Source organism: Poecile atricapillus, chromosome 9 (genome assembly GCF_030490865.1).
Source record: "Poecile atricapillus isolate bPoeAtr1 chromosome 9, bPoeAtr1.hap1, whole genome shotgun sequence".
Lineage (NCBI taxonomy): Eukaryota > Metazoa > Chordata > Aves > Passeriformes > Paridae > Poecile > Poecile atricapillus.
The window spans coordinates 21,623,300-21,636,222 of record NC_081257.1 but is presented as its reverse complement, the minus strand read 5'-3'; the positions used below and the strand labels follow the sequence as shown (position 1 = coordinate 21,636,222).

At 44.1% G+C, this 12,923-nt stretch overlaps 1 protein-coding gene across 4 annotated transcripts in view; it reads right to left on the bottom strand.

Moving 5' to 3' along the window:
• Positions 1 to 12,923, bottom strand: part of CHL1 (cell adhesion molecule L1 like) — a 126,974-nt gene that overhangs the window by 86,322 nt on the left and 27,729 nt on the right. For 3 of the 4 annotated variants that reach the window (XM_058845030.1, XM_058845028.1, XM_058845032.1), the window contains exon 2: positions 8,693 to 8,773. The exons of the other annotated variant lie outside the window; for it this stretch is intronic. The gene's annotated coding sequence lies outside the window, so the exon portion shown is untranslated. The remainder of the gene's footprint in view (positions 1 to 8,692; positions 8,774 to 12,923) is intronic. 4 annotated transcript variants of the gene reach the window in all.

The following is a 12,923-nucleotide window of genomic DNA, read 5'->3' as shown; positions in this document are numbered from 1 at the left end:
ACCACCCTGTAGGGACACAGCAGCTCAACAGATGATCAAAAAGCCTTTTTTTTGCATCATTAATCTGCAGGATTTCATGAAAGAATTAAGAAAAATAAGCATTTCTCTAACACAGGCATGAAGCATCCTTGAAAACACAAATCCCTCCCCCAAAACCAGTTTGCCCAGAACCACTGCACAGCAACAAAGAGTCCCTCAAACCCGAAATGAAATCATTAAGCAGCAAGAACTCGGTGGAGAGCTCTCCTTGCCCAGTGGAAGAGGTTTCATAGGCCTGGAGTCTCGTTCATTAATTCCCAAATGAGGGATGATGAGCACAATGTCCCTTTGTCTCCTGGCTGAGTCCCTCGTTAGTGGGTGTCCCCTCAGCCCTGTCCCCGAGACACAACTTGTGCTGTGACCACAGAGACCTCGTGGCCAGCTCCAGCCAACCCAAACTGACCAGCAGAGAGAATTGTGGTCATTCCTCTGCAGCCTCTTCCCAGGGAAAATTGGGAAAATCCACTGTGGTTCCATCCTGGTGCCCTCACACCTTCCCACTGCTTCTTCCCAGGGAAAACCAGGAAAATCCACCATGGTTCCATCCTGGTGCCCTCACACCTTCCCACTGCTTCTTCCCAGGGAAAATTGGGAAAATCCACTGTGGTTCCATCCTGGTGCCCTCACACCTTCCACCAGCCCCTTCCCAGGGAAAACCAGGAAAATCCACCGTGGTTCCATCCTGGTGCCCTCACATCTCCAGCAGCCCCTGTCCCACAGCCAGCAGAGCTCCTCAGCCCATCCAGGGATCCACCCAGGATTCCTCTCAGAATCCTCTGCTACGCAGCAGATTCCAGGGAAATGAGCCTTTGGAAAAGCTGTGGCTGTTAAATCTGGGAGAGCCATCACGGTATGGCATTTTCTTATGCTATTCTGTCAAATGATGACTCTAGAAGATAATTCAATAGTAGCTCAGTCACTTTCAGAAAATGAATTTATATTTCCATTTTCTGAAGGGTACTGTGTTGTTTTTTGCTTTTAAATTATTTCCTTTTTTTCCAAAGCACCGGACTGAAGGTTCTTTAATATCACATCTGTCTCAGAAATCCCTAAGTGGAAGGTGGCATTGCAGAAAAGAGGAATATTCTTCATAGAAGAATGAAATACATTAATGTTCCAAATCTGCAGGGGCAGGACTTGGAATAAACTATTGAAGCATAACAAAAAAAAACAGGCTGCAATTTTTTAACCACAGAATGTGAGGTTTTTTAATACATTAATAATATTTATCATGTATTTATTATTCCAATATGCCTTTGCCATCATTGTGAGAAACAATGCAGTGCTACCAAGGTCTAAAAATCCCATGCACACCAACGTGGGTGAGATTTCCAGTTTAACCCTTCCCACCCCTCTAAGTCCTCTGTGTTGGATGCTTGAGCTGCCCAAAACAACTCTTCCTCCTCCTCCTCCTCCTCCTGAAACTGGATTTGCTCCCCTCAGAGTGTTTGACCTGGACCTGAGTGAGGATCAGGCACCAGGACAGCAAAAAAGGGCAGGAAATTGAAGAGAACACAACCACACCTGCAGTGCACTTCTAAAAAATAATAATAAAACTGCCTGCCTGTCATGGATTGGTGAGTAATGCAGAAATGGGGATCTTCAAGTCTTCCAATCCAACTAATGAAGACTAATTAAGCGATAAGAAGTCGTTCATATAAATCCTAATGAGTTTTTCTAACCCTTCAGTAGTTGAATTAACCATGATTAATCAAAAAAATAAAGATGGTCACTTACAAAAGAAGCTTTTACTTTTAGTGACAAGATCCTTTCTTCCTACCTTGCCTGCAGAAAGGGATTGTAAAGGTTAAGGGCAACCTTAGTCCATTATCTACCTGGGAAAGGACTGCAAATCACAAAAGGTTGGCATTTTCTACCTCTTTCTTCACAAAAAGATGTTTTACAGTGACCAGACCCTCAAGAGAATTAATTTTAACTTGGAGCTTGGACCACAATCCGAGGAGAGAGCTGAGGACTGCACAGGTAAAATGAAGCTGGGTAAGTAATTAAGGATTAAATTCCTTTTGAAATACTTCTGAATCTGCTGAAGTTCCCTTTAAACTACCAGGAATTCGTTTTTAGCACTCTCTGAGAATGACTGAGGGCAAGAGATGGTCAAACAGAGCAGCTATTTTTACAGATGGGAAAAAGGAGGTCTCCATAAGCCTAAATTCAGATCACTGGAAGACCCAGGGACAAATGAATAAAGAATTAAATTCTAAGAGCCTCCAGGAATATAAAGTGAGAAGAAACTGCCAAGATGTGAAGTTCTAATCATGTCAACCCAATCTAACCTTTTTTAAAAATCAGGGTAATTACCCTATCACAGGAGGGAATTAGCTGTGATACATTTTAAATAGACATACAGAATATGTTTGTCACAGTAAGGTCCATTCAACAACTTGTGAGTTTACACTGGTAATAAACACACCCAAAAAAATGTTTTTTTTTTTTTGTTTTTGACTTGGCCCCATATTTTTATGAGTTGTACACAGTGTGAAGGATTCACCAGGGTCCTAAAGGACAAGACTTATGGTGAAAAACAATCAGAAATAATGAAGATAATTTAATGAAAAGATAGTCAAAGTCCTACTTATTTTGGGAATAACCAAGGACAAGCTTTAAAAGACGTTTTTTTTTCAGACAGGCAGTGGGAACAGAGGTTGGAAAGGATCAAACCCAAGCGTGAGTCAGCAAGGAGAGGCTGCTGCCAGACACAAGGGGTGTTTGGGGAAATATTACCAGATGTTAACCACAGGACACAGGAGGTAATTATCCACGTGAGAGTCAGAAAACATGACCTAGAAAGGAGGATGTTTGCCCACTCCATAAAGAGGGAAGGCTGGAAGAGGGACATGGCAGCAACATTCCTGCATGACAGGGTTTAATTAAGAAGGCTCCAATCAGCAGCACTTTGGGAACACCAGCAGTGGCTGCCTCAGCTCACTGAGAGGGAAATTAAGGACAGATAGTATGGAAAGCTGTCTGAGCTACACAGTTCATCATTTTCATACTTTATCCCCAAGAAAGCTGCTGTGACCCATTGCTGGGAGCTTCTGGAGTGACCTTGACACGACCACCTCTGCTGGAGGCAGGGGATGCACGGGGGTCCAGAGGGCACAGCTGCCTGACCCCTTGGAATTTGTGCCAGATTTGCATTCTACCCCTTATTTTCAGCGTCAAAACCCAATAAATAACATCTTAGAGAAATGTTATTATCTCCTCTGGAACAAAACCATTTAATTTGGCACAAGGAACTGCTGCAGCAGCAGCCTTGAAATATCTTCCTTTTCAAATTAATGACTGGATACCTTCAAGCCAAATCAACTATGGACAACAAGTTGGCCATACCTGAGAATTCCCAAAGCATCTCTCCCTAAAGGCACCTCTTCATCCCAGTGCTCCCAGTTTTATCTTTTCCAAACAAACACAGTGACATAAAATCAAAACAGGAAAAGCTCCCTCGTTTCCCCTCTAACACTCCTGTGTACATTGATATTTTAACATGACCTCCTCCATATTGTCCTCAGGGAAAAGCCTTCAGGAGGAAAAAGGTGGCATGTAATAAACTTCCTTCGTTGTGATGTTTGCATTACATTTTCTTACTCATTTTTCCTTAATTTTCCATGCATTTGGTGGTCCCATATAGCATTTTGCACTAAAGCTTATTTCAGCACCAAAGTCAAGTTTTATACTTCAATTTACAGAAGTAAGAGATGAGCTTTGCCGGTGCAGAATTTAACTTTGTATTTTTATGTGATTTTATTAACTCGTTTATATAAAACTGGATTACACTCTATTACCAATCTATTTTCTCTGTGTCTACAAGTATCTGGCAACACAGCAGATAAATCTGAAATAATAGGAATAACAAAAGTACTATTGTGCACAATTATAGCTTGTAGCACCCAAAATCAGACATCATTAGCAACAAACGACGATATTATATAAAAGAAATACCATCTGAAAAATTATTTTACACGGCATATTAAAGACTTGATGGCTCAGGAGATGGGTAATAGAATAAAAAGCCTTTTATCTCAAGGTCATCAATTCAAATCCAAGTCAGACTGATAGCAACTGAAAGCCATTTGATGAGAGTGCTAATGAAGCCAGCCTCGTTAGTGGAAATTTAAGAACACCTCGGTGTTCTGCTGCCCTGAGAGCAGAAGTCAGGGGGGTTTGGAGGAGCAGCTCCAGCCCAGCAGGCAGAGCTGTGCCTCCCTGCTCTGCTCCAAAATCCTGCAGAATTCACGGCTCAGCCTTTATTGCTTGGGAAGGCTGAAAAAGAGGATTGTACTTCCAGCACCCCCAGTGACCACTTCCAATGAGGAAGAGGCAACACTCCTCTGAGCTGTAACAATTCCAGGTATTAATACATCACTTTTGTTTGATCTCTCACTATTTTCCCAGCGTGGATCAAATAATGTGCCAAAGCAAACCAGGGCAGGGAGAGAAAAGAATCCTTGTGCAAACTCCAGCAACTGTTCAGCTGCTCTGGCACCAGCCAGCAAATAAAGCAGAGCACATATTGCATGGCTTGACTAGCAAACTCAAAATATTCTCTGATAAAATCCCTGGAATAATTTCCTTTGTTCTGGTATAATACCTGCACAACTCATTGTTGGCTCTGGTATTAACATGATGCAAAGCACTGATAAAAACCCCATTGATGTTGCCCTTTCTATGCTGAATGAGATTTTTATTAAAAATACCCTTCCAATAAAAGCAACAAAACACTGGAGACGAATTTTCAATTATTTTCAAATTTAAAAAAGAAAAAGCATCCCAGAAGGAATTTGCTTTCATGTCTTTCATAGGCAAAGCTCAGTGTTAAATCAACACCTACAAATACCTGTTTGCAGGTGTATCTGAGGACACAGAGGAGCACCACTGTGACAGAATCATTATAAACTGAACAACCTGGGCTGATGGAAAATGTCCCTGCCCATGGCAGGGGTTGGAATGAGGTGATCTTTAAGGTCCCTTCAAACCCAAAACCATTCCATGATTCTGTAGGAACAGGGTAAGCGTTCCCCATAATCTCTGGAAGCCACAGATTCTTTTCTGAACCTCCCCAGGGCCCTTCCAGCCTCAATTCTTTCAAGATTCTATAAATTAACCATGCCATGGCTCATGTAAACTCCATCTTCAGTAGTGCCTGGGTTTAGAGGAGCAGCTTTGGGTTTCAGGAGTGAATAATGGATTAATTTTAAAGGTACCCAGGTGCCTAAAGATGCATTTTACAACCAGCATTGGTTTACCATGTCTGGATAATCAATTCCCTTAATTCAATTTTTCCCCAGTGTAACAACCATTAGAAAATCAGCCCTTACCCAGGGGAAACAGCAGAAATCCCCAAACTCTCACTTTTCTGCTGTCTAGAGGTGCCTCAGCACCTACAATTCCCCAGCTAAACCCCTATGGATGCCTCCTATTTCAGTGCTGAACTTGCTAACTTATTCCTAAATCCTGATAATTCCATATTTATAACAGTGGGAACAAAACCTTCAAATTTATGGGAGCTCCCCAGATAGAATCCCAGAATGGTTTGGGTTGGAAGGGACCTTAAAGCTCAACTCATTCCAGCCCTGCCAGGACAGGGACACCTCCCACTGTCCCAGGCTGCTCCAAACCCATCCAGCCTGGCCTTGGGCACTGCCAGGGATCCAGGGGCAGCCACAGCTGCTCTGGGAATTCCATTCCAGGCCCTCCCCACCCTTCCAGGGGAAGATTTCTTCATTATGTTTGATCTAAACCTACTCTCTGTCAGTTTCATATAAATTTTCCATTCCACATCAGCCCAAGATGTTCACCTCCAGCACTGGATTGTCATTTTTTCCCCTTCCCAGTGCTCAGGATTTACCAGCTCTGATTACCTGAGGTTAAAACTAGAGCTTCCTCCCCAACCAGCAGCACCAAATGGCTCAACTTACTGCATGTCTACCCAGCAAACTGACTGTCAAAAATACAGAAATCTGGGTTTGAGTGGATTCTGGAGTGTGGAAAAATCCCAAATCCATCAGTTAAGGTCATTAGCTCATGTGACACACGTCGCTGAAGTCAATTTTCAAGGATAAGCGTGTGACAAGCTGACTGGAGGAATTCTCCTTTAATGCATTATTAATTCATTTATTATTACAGTTATTATAATCTTTATGCAGGGCACTGAAGTTTAATTTGTTCTCTATGAGCTAATCTTTTTAATGAGCCCTTTCTTCTCCTCAGGATGGGAGCCTCAACCACTTATGTAGCTTTTAAGCAAGTAGAAAATGACAGGACCACGTACCCTCCTCATAAACACAGTTTCACACACCATGCCCTGAATTTTAAATGAAAATGAACAATTCCCAACTTTCCCACTGCCAGATATCTTTTAAAAGGTAACAGATTCACCAATAATGCTCTAAATATAGGGAGTTCATCACACAATGAAATGTTAATTACAATTCCCCTCTCTGACAAAGAGGAGAAATGTGTTTAAATAAAAAGCCCCTGTGTGAGTAAATGCAGTTATTTGTGGGGCAGCACAGATTAACTCCAGTCTGGAGCCCCATCTGAATGGCTCTGGGTTCATTCTCTGGTCATGCAGGGCAAGGAGGTCACCAGGCTGATCCCTGCCCTGAGAAACGGGTTCAGTCCGAGAGGAAACAGCAGAAAAACACAAAAGTGGGTGGTTTAAACTGGGATCCAGAGGGGGGAAATACTCCAATTCCAAACATCCACACTTGCAGGCACTTCAGGACTTCCTTGGAATTCGGAAACTGTGTGGATGTGGCACTTGGGGACATGGGGACATGGCTCAGTGGTGGCCTCAGCAGAGCTGCAGCAATCCTTTGGATTTGGTGGCCCTAAAGGTCTTTTCCAGCCTAAATGATTCTGTGATTCCATACAGGAATCACAAAAAAAATCACAAAAGCTGCTCAAGTCTGCACTTGGAAGGTTGTGCCTGCATTTCCAGGGTTCCTCCCTGGACATGGAGCAGCTCAGCCCATGGGATCTCAGCCCAGAGAGAAGGTTTAGGGGATAAAAGGTAGGACAAGGTTCTGGAGGTGTGCAAGAAGAGACAACAAACTGTCCTCCAAGAGAAATAGTAAATCCTTCAGGAGAAGGTTCTGGAGGTGTACAAGAAGGAACAACAAAATTTTTTCCCTATGACAACCAGAGTAAAACTTTCTTCTCTTTCATTCACACCCAAAAACCAGCCAGCATTTCATGGTGGCCTTCCCAGCTGGATGGTCTGGAAACAGGGAAAGTTTATCAGCTAACTCACAAACACACAAGGAAGTGAGCTTTTCAGGTCAGAGCTGCTCCCACAATGAGATAAATGAAAATAGAACCAGATTTTATGGAGATCTGGACTTACACAGCAGCTGGATCCCACTGCCTGCCTGATTAGCTGGGGCTGATCAGAAATTAGTATATTATTTTCTGCTTGGAAGAATCACTGGCTGTAATGGGGAAAATCCATTTATCAGTGAGTGTAAGAAAAGAATTTAAAAAAAATCCTAAAACATTTTAAAGACTATTCAGACAAACTACATTTTGTCAATAAGTTTATCATTCTGGTTTTTACAGAACACAAAAGTTCACAAAATGAAATTCAGCAGCAGATACATAAGAAACCTGCTCTCTACAGTAGTCAATCCCAGCAAGCAGAACACAAAATCCTAAAAAATGGCAGCTCAATAGGAAGTTATGGTGTTAATAATTCCCATTATAGGCCAAGTTTTCACCTTGAAGCTCCTGTTAGTAAAAGTTCATGGGAAATGCATGCATTTGTAGCCAAGATTCCCTTTTCAGCAGCCACAAACAGAAAGAAAATAGAATTACAGGAGGGTTTTGTTGCTTTTTTTCCTGAATAGGATTTAAAAATAGTTCAATAAATAGACAGAACCCCCTTGCCAGTGTGATTATTTCCTCCAGGCACATCTCCCTACAGGAAGGGTCCATGGGCACTAAAATCCCATGGAAACAAACTGTCCTGGAGAAGTGCAAGCCATAAATAACTCCAGGGCTCCAAAGCCTTTTTTCCCTGATGAAGAGTTCTTGGCAGTGCCACCATGCAGGCCCTGCTCTTCCGCTGGTTCTCTTCAGCTTTTTGGAAATCCAAGGAAATCCCTCCAGCCCCTCCCTGCCCTGATGGCCACCAGCAGCTGCTGGGGAGCAGAATGGGACACTGACCTTGAAATAATCGGGGTAGAATGGTCACAGCACCTTTTTCTCCAGAACTGAGGGGGTTTTTTGAATGTAAAATCACAATTTCCTCACCAATTAGTTGCTACAACAGGATAAAGCCTGGCTTAGGGCTCAGCTCCACACACAATAACAAATGAGTGTTTGCCTGAGCTGCAAAAAGAGAAGACAAACAAGCTCCATCTGACCTCGGAGCTGTCAGGCTCTGAAAGCATGTCCACATCCTCCAGGGAATTAAAATCCCAGGGGATCACTGCAGGGCATACCTACACACACAAACACACACACACACACCTGTTTGTGCTTTTACAGGGAGCTTTTTACAGACAGAGCTGCTATCAAACAGGTCCAAAATGGTTACAAGGAACTGAACTGTGATGATTCATGAAGAGAGGCAAATGAAATCAACACCCAGAACAGAAATATTTAATTAAGAAGAAAAATATGCATTTCTAACCAGAACATGTGGCTGTTTCCTCATCAATGCATGGTCAGGTTGTAGTTTTACATCTGAATCCTTCTTCCCACTTTACTGCATCTAGGAATAAAGACAGAATTGTGATTTGAGTAATGGTATGTCATATGTCGAATTTATCTAAAACCAGCACCTTTATCAGCACAATTCCTTTGCTTTATTTTTTTTTTTTTCCCCTGTATGCTGAGTTTCTGTCTGATCTCATTCTCCTTGCCCTTCATTTACCTGGAAAAGGAGAGGTTTTTCCATATTTGAATAACAGAAGCAAAGTCCCCCATGGAATAGAGAAAAATGGGCAGGAGTGAGGAGATCTGATTTTTATTTTAAATCTGGTTTGTGGCCTTGGAACAAGGCATTTTCTGCACATTTCCCCTCTCTTCCTTTGCCTTTCTTTTCTGCTTACATTACAAGCTCTCTGAAGTCTGTTAAGTGTTTATACAGCACCAAACAGATAAGATTCAGCTTTCCTCAGAATCACAAGATAACACGAACCCAGAAACAATAAATCTTATCAATCACCACCTACATTATTGCTCTCCTAACATGAAACACGTTTCAAAGTGATTTTCAACAGTTGCTTTCCTTTAAAGGAAAAGAAATAAAAAAGGCTCATGGAAGAAAAGCTCATCCAAGGGGAAACAGATCCCTAAATTGGTTGGGTTTTTTCCCAATACATTCCACCTGTTTCAAACACATTGACCAAGAGCTGCATTTCTGTATCTTTACTACAAGGAGAGGACACACCTCTGCCACTGACCTCGATATTCCCACCTGCAGCTGGCTCACTGTGTGCTGGGAGCAGCAAAAGCATGGAAAATACTTTGGAGCTTTAATCCCACTTTTCCTGCTCTCCCAAGCGTTACAACCCACCCAGACCAAATCCTGTGTCACCCAGGGGCAAAACGAGCACACAGGCACCATTTTGGTCTTTTTCTACATCTGTGGGTCACCTTTAAAAGTGATTTTCTTTCCAGCCTCGCTGTATGAATGACAAGATATTCAGAGAGACATCTTGAGGGAGGAGAAGTATAAAGAAGAATTCAGCTAACCTATTTTCTTTCTTGTCACTACTTGATAATCTCTTTATCTGCTCTCATCTCACCAGGTGCAGACAGATTTATTTCCCCATGGACAGGGCCAATCCCAATTTTCCAAAGTCCCCACATGCACCTGGACCTCCTTTCACAGACAGAGCGTTTCAAATTCAAATTGCAAAGTGCCCCTGATCTTTTGGGCTAAACAGAGACAGCTTCAGCACACACAGGTGTAAATGTATATGTAAATATATAAAATGCCAGTGCTTATTGCCACACACATCTTCAGCCTTTCAGGGAGTTTCTGTGGCCATGGGCACACAGGGAACATTCATAAGAATCTCCCCATCAATAGAAATTTGCAGTTTCACTGAAACACAACTCACTGGCACATGTATTTTACAGCTTGACCCCTCTGTAGATAAATTATGGTTTTGATGTGAACAGAACACATTTTCTAAAGCTCTGCAGTGATTTAGGAACCCCAATTCTACTTTCAGCTGCACCTTAATCCTTCTTGACTTCTATTGAGGCTTTAGCTCGGCAATGTTTGCTCTCCTGCTGGCACTGCACTCTGCCTTTCCTCCACCTCCCCAGAGCAATGTGACTGCAATTTGTAATGCCAAATGCAAATTGTCTGAGCCCCAGCCCGTGCCAGCTGGGCCCAGCCCAGCTGAGCTCTGCCAGCCTTGGTCTGAGCCTTGTAAGACATGCCTGGGCTGGAAACCACAGCAAACCCCAACCCAGAATCACCAAACAGAGTGGAAAAATCCTTCTGCCACGAACCAGGGCACAGCAGAGGCCATTTGCAGGATTTCAGTTTATCACAGGGCTGGATTCAGGGAGTGAAAGACAAGATGCTGTTATTACATCAGGTCCAGACTTCCTGCCATTACACTTGCCCCAGTTAGCTCTGTATTAAACCAATTCTCCTGCAATTGATTAAAAGCTCTCCTCTAAATAAAAAAAATCTCCTGTTTATTTAGAGACATGGGAAGAAAAAGAAGAAATTCAACACTATTTCAACCTGAGATTCTGAGGGAGGAGGGAATGATGATTTGTGTCTCCCCCTCCTCCTATTTTTTAATCTCTCTCAGAAATCAGAGCAGAGAACAGTAACTCAAATGCTTTATAGCTGAATTCATTTTCATCAGCTGTCTCCTATCTTTCCCAGTTGTTTGTCTGCTTCTCCCATTTATGCTGTGCATCTTGGACTTATCGATCTTGTAAGCTTTAAATTACAGTTATCCATGGAAAAAAAAGCAAAAAAAAAAAAGCAAGAGGCAAACCACAACAGGAAAAACCAGGCCTGATAAAGGATTTCTGAAGGGCTGCTCACTTTTGCTAAAAGAAAATCTTAATGGCATTTCCTGGAGAGAAGGTCTGTGAGGCTGATGTTATTGGTAGGCTTTATGGACAGAGGACAAGCAAAAAAAAGCAGTCAGATTGAAGGAAAGGGGTTATATCAAAAACATTCCCAGTGAAAAGTGTAGGAAAACTTGGGGGAAAAAAATACCAGATTTATACAAGCATCAATCAGCTGATTTATAGCACTGGGTTTATGAGAGCCAGCCAATTTATAGCAGGGTTTCTTGTGGTTTCAGGCTGAGTTTAGTCAATAAGGATTCACTGCTCCCCAAAACCACTGGAAATATTTCCCATGGCAAAGACAGAGCAGGGACAGAGCTGATTTCTCTGCTCAGGTGCACCCACTGCAGCCTCAGCTCAGAACCTGCTCAGGGGCTCACTCCAGGCTTTTGGGGCTGTCAGAGAATCATGGAATCACAGAATGGCTGAAAGAGACCTTAAAATCATCTCATTCCAGCCCTCCTTCCATGGACAAGGACACCTTCCACTGTCTTCCTTAAAGAACTCCATGAATCCCCAGACTCCACCTCAAATCCAATACTCCCTGCAGTGGTACTGCAATTTCCCAGGGAAGGTTATCCAGGATTTTTCCCAAGACTTTTCTGCAGCATGAAGGAAAAATTACGACTCTGAGGCCTCTGTTCCAGGTGTTCCCAGCTGGGGTGATGCTGAGGGAAGGGAAGGGAAGGGAAGGGAAGGGAAGGGAAGGGAAGGGAAGGGAAGGGAAGGGAAGGGAAGGGAAGGGAAGGGAAGGGAAGGGAAGGGAAGGGAAGGGAAGGGAAGGGAAGGGAAGGGAAGGGGAGGGGAGGGGAGGGGAGGGGAGGGGAGGGGAGGGGAGGGGAGGGGAGGGGAGGGGAGGGGAGGGGAGGGGAGGGGAGGGGAGGGGAGGGGAGGGGAGGGGAGGGGAGGGGAGGGGAGGGGAGGGGAGGGGAGGGGAGGGGAGGGGAGGGGAGGGGAGGGGAGGGGAGGGGAGGGGAGGGGAGGGGAGGGGAGGGGAGGGGAGGGGAGGGGAGGGGAGGGGAGGGGAGGGGAGGGGAGGGGAGGGAAGGGAAGGGAAGGGAAGGGAAGGGAAGGGAAGGGAAGGGAAGGGAAGGGAAGGGAAGGGAAGGGAAGGGAAGGGAAGGGAAGGGAAGGGAAGGGAAGGGAAGGGAAGGGAAGGGAAGGGAAGGGAAGGGAAGGGAAGGGAAGGGAAGGGAAGGGAAGGGAAGGGAAGGGAAGGGAAGGGAAGGGAAGGACCACCATTCCTCCTGTGCAACAACCAGGCACAGCCAGCTCTGGCCTCCCTTGCTGGGGGCTCTCTTGGCTACAGCAAGTTCCTTAAATTTCAAAATCAACCACGGGGTTTATTTCACAGAGGAATAACAGAAACCAGGTCTGTCTTAATGAGAAAACCTGTCTCCAGTCTACACTGAAAACTCAGCCTGTTGTTGGTTTTTCATGCCTTGAGTACTACAAGGGAAAAACCTGTACCCTTCCTAACTGGGACTTATGACTGTCCTAGAAACCTTGTGGCCCAAATCAAATTTAGGTGCCCTGGTATGGTAAATCTGGTGGGATTTTTAAAACAGAGAAATTAAAATCTACTCTTTTCCTCTGTGGGCTCAGGCAAAGTGTCTGCCTGTCTGAGCTCCCAGTGCTGCAAAGACATTTTATTGTTCTGATGTTCCACAAGTACAGCCACTCTGTCTTTCCATTTCCCAAAGGTCAGAGGGAGCTGATGGATTCCTGGGTGGGGGAATGCAGTCTCCATGCCCTCAGCTGCTCACCCCTGCCTCGTGTGTGGCACAGAGATGGGTGAGACACCCTCAGCC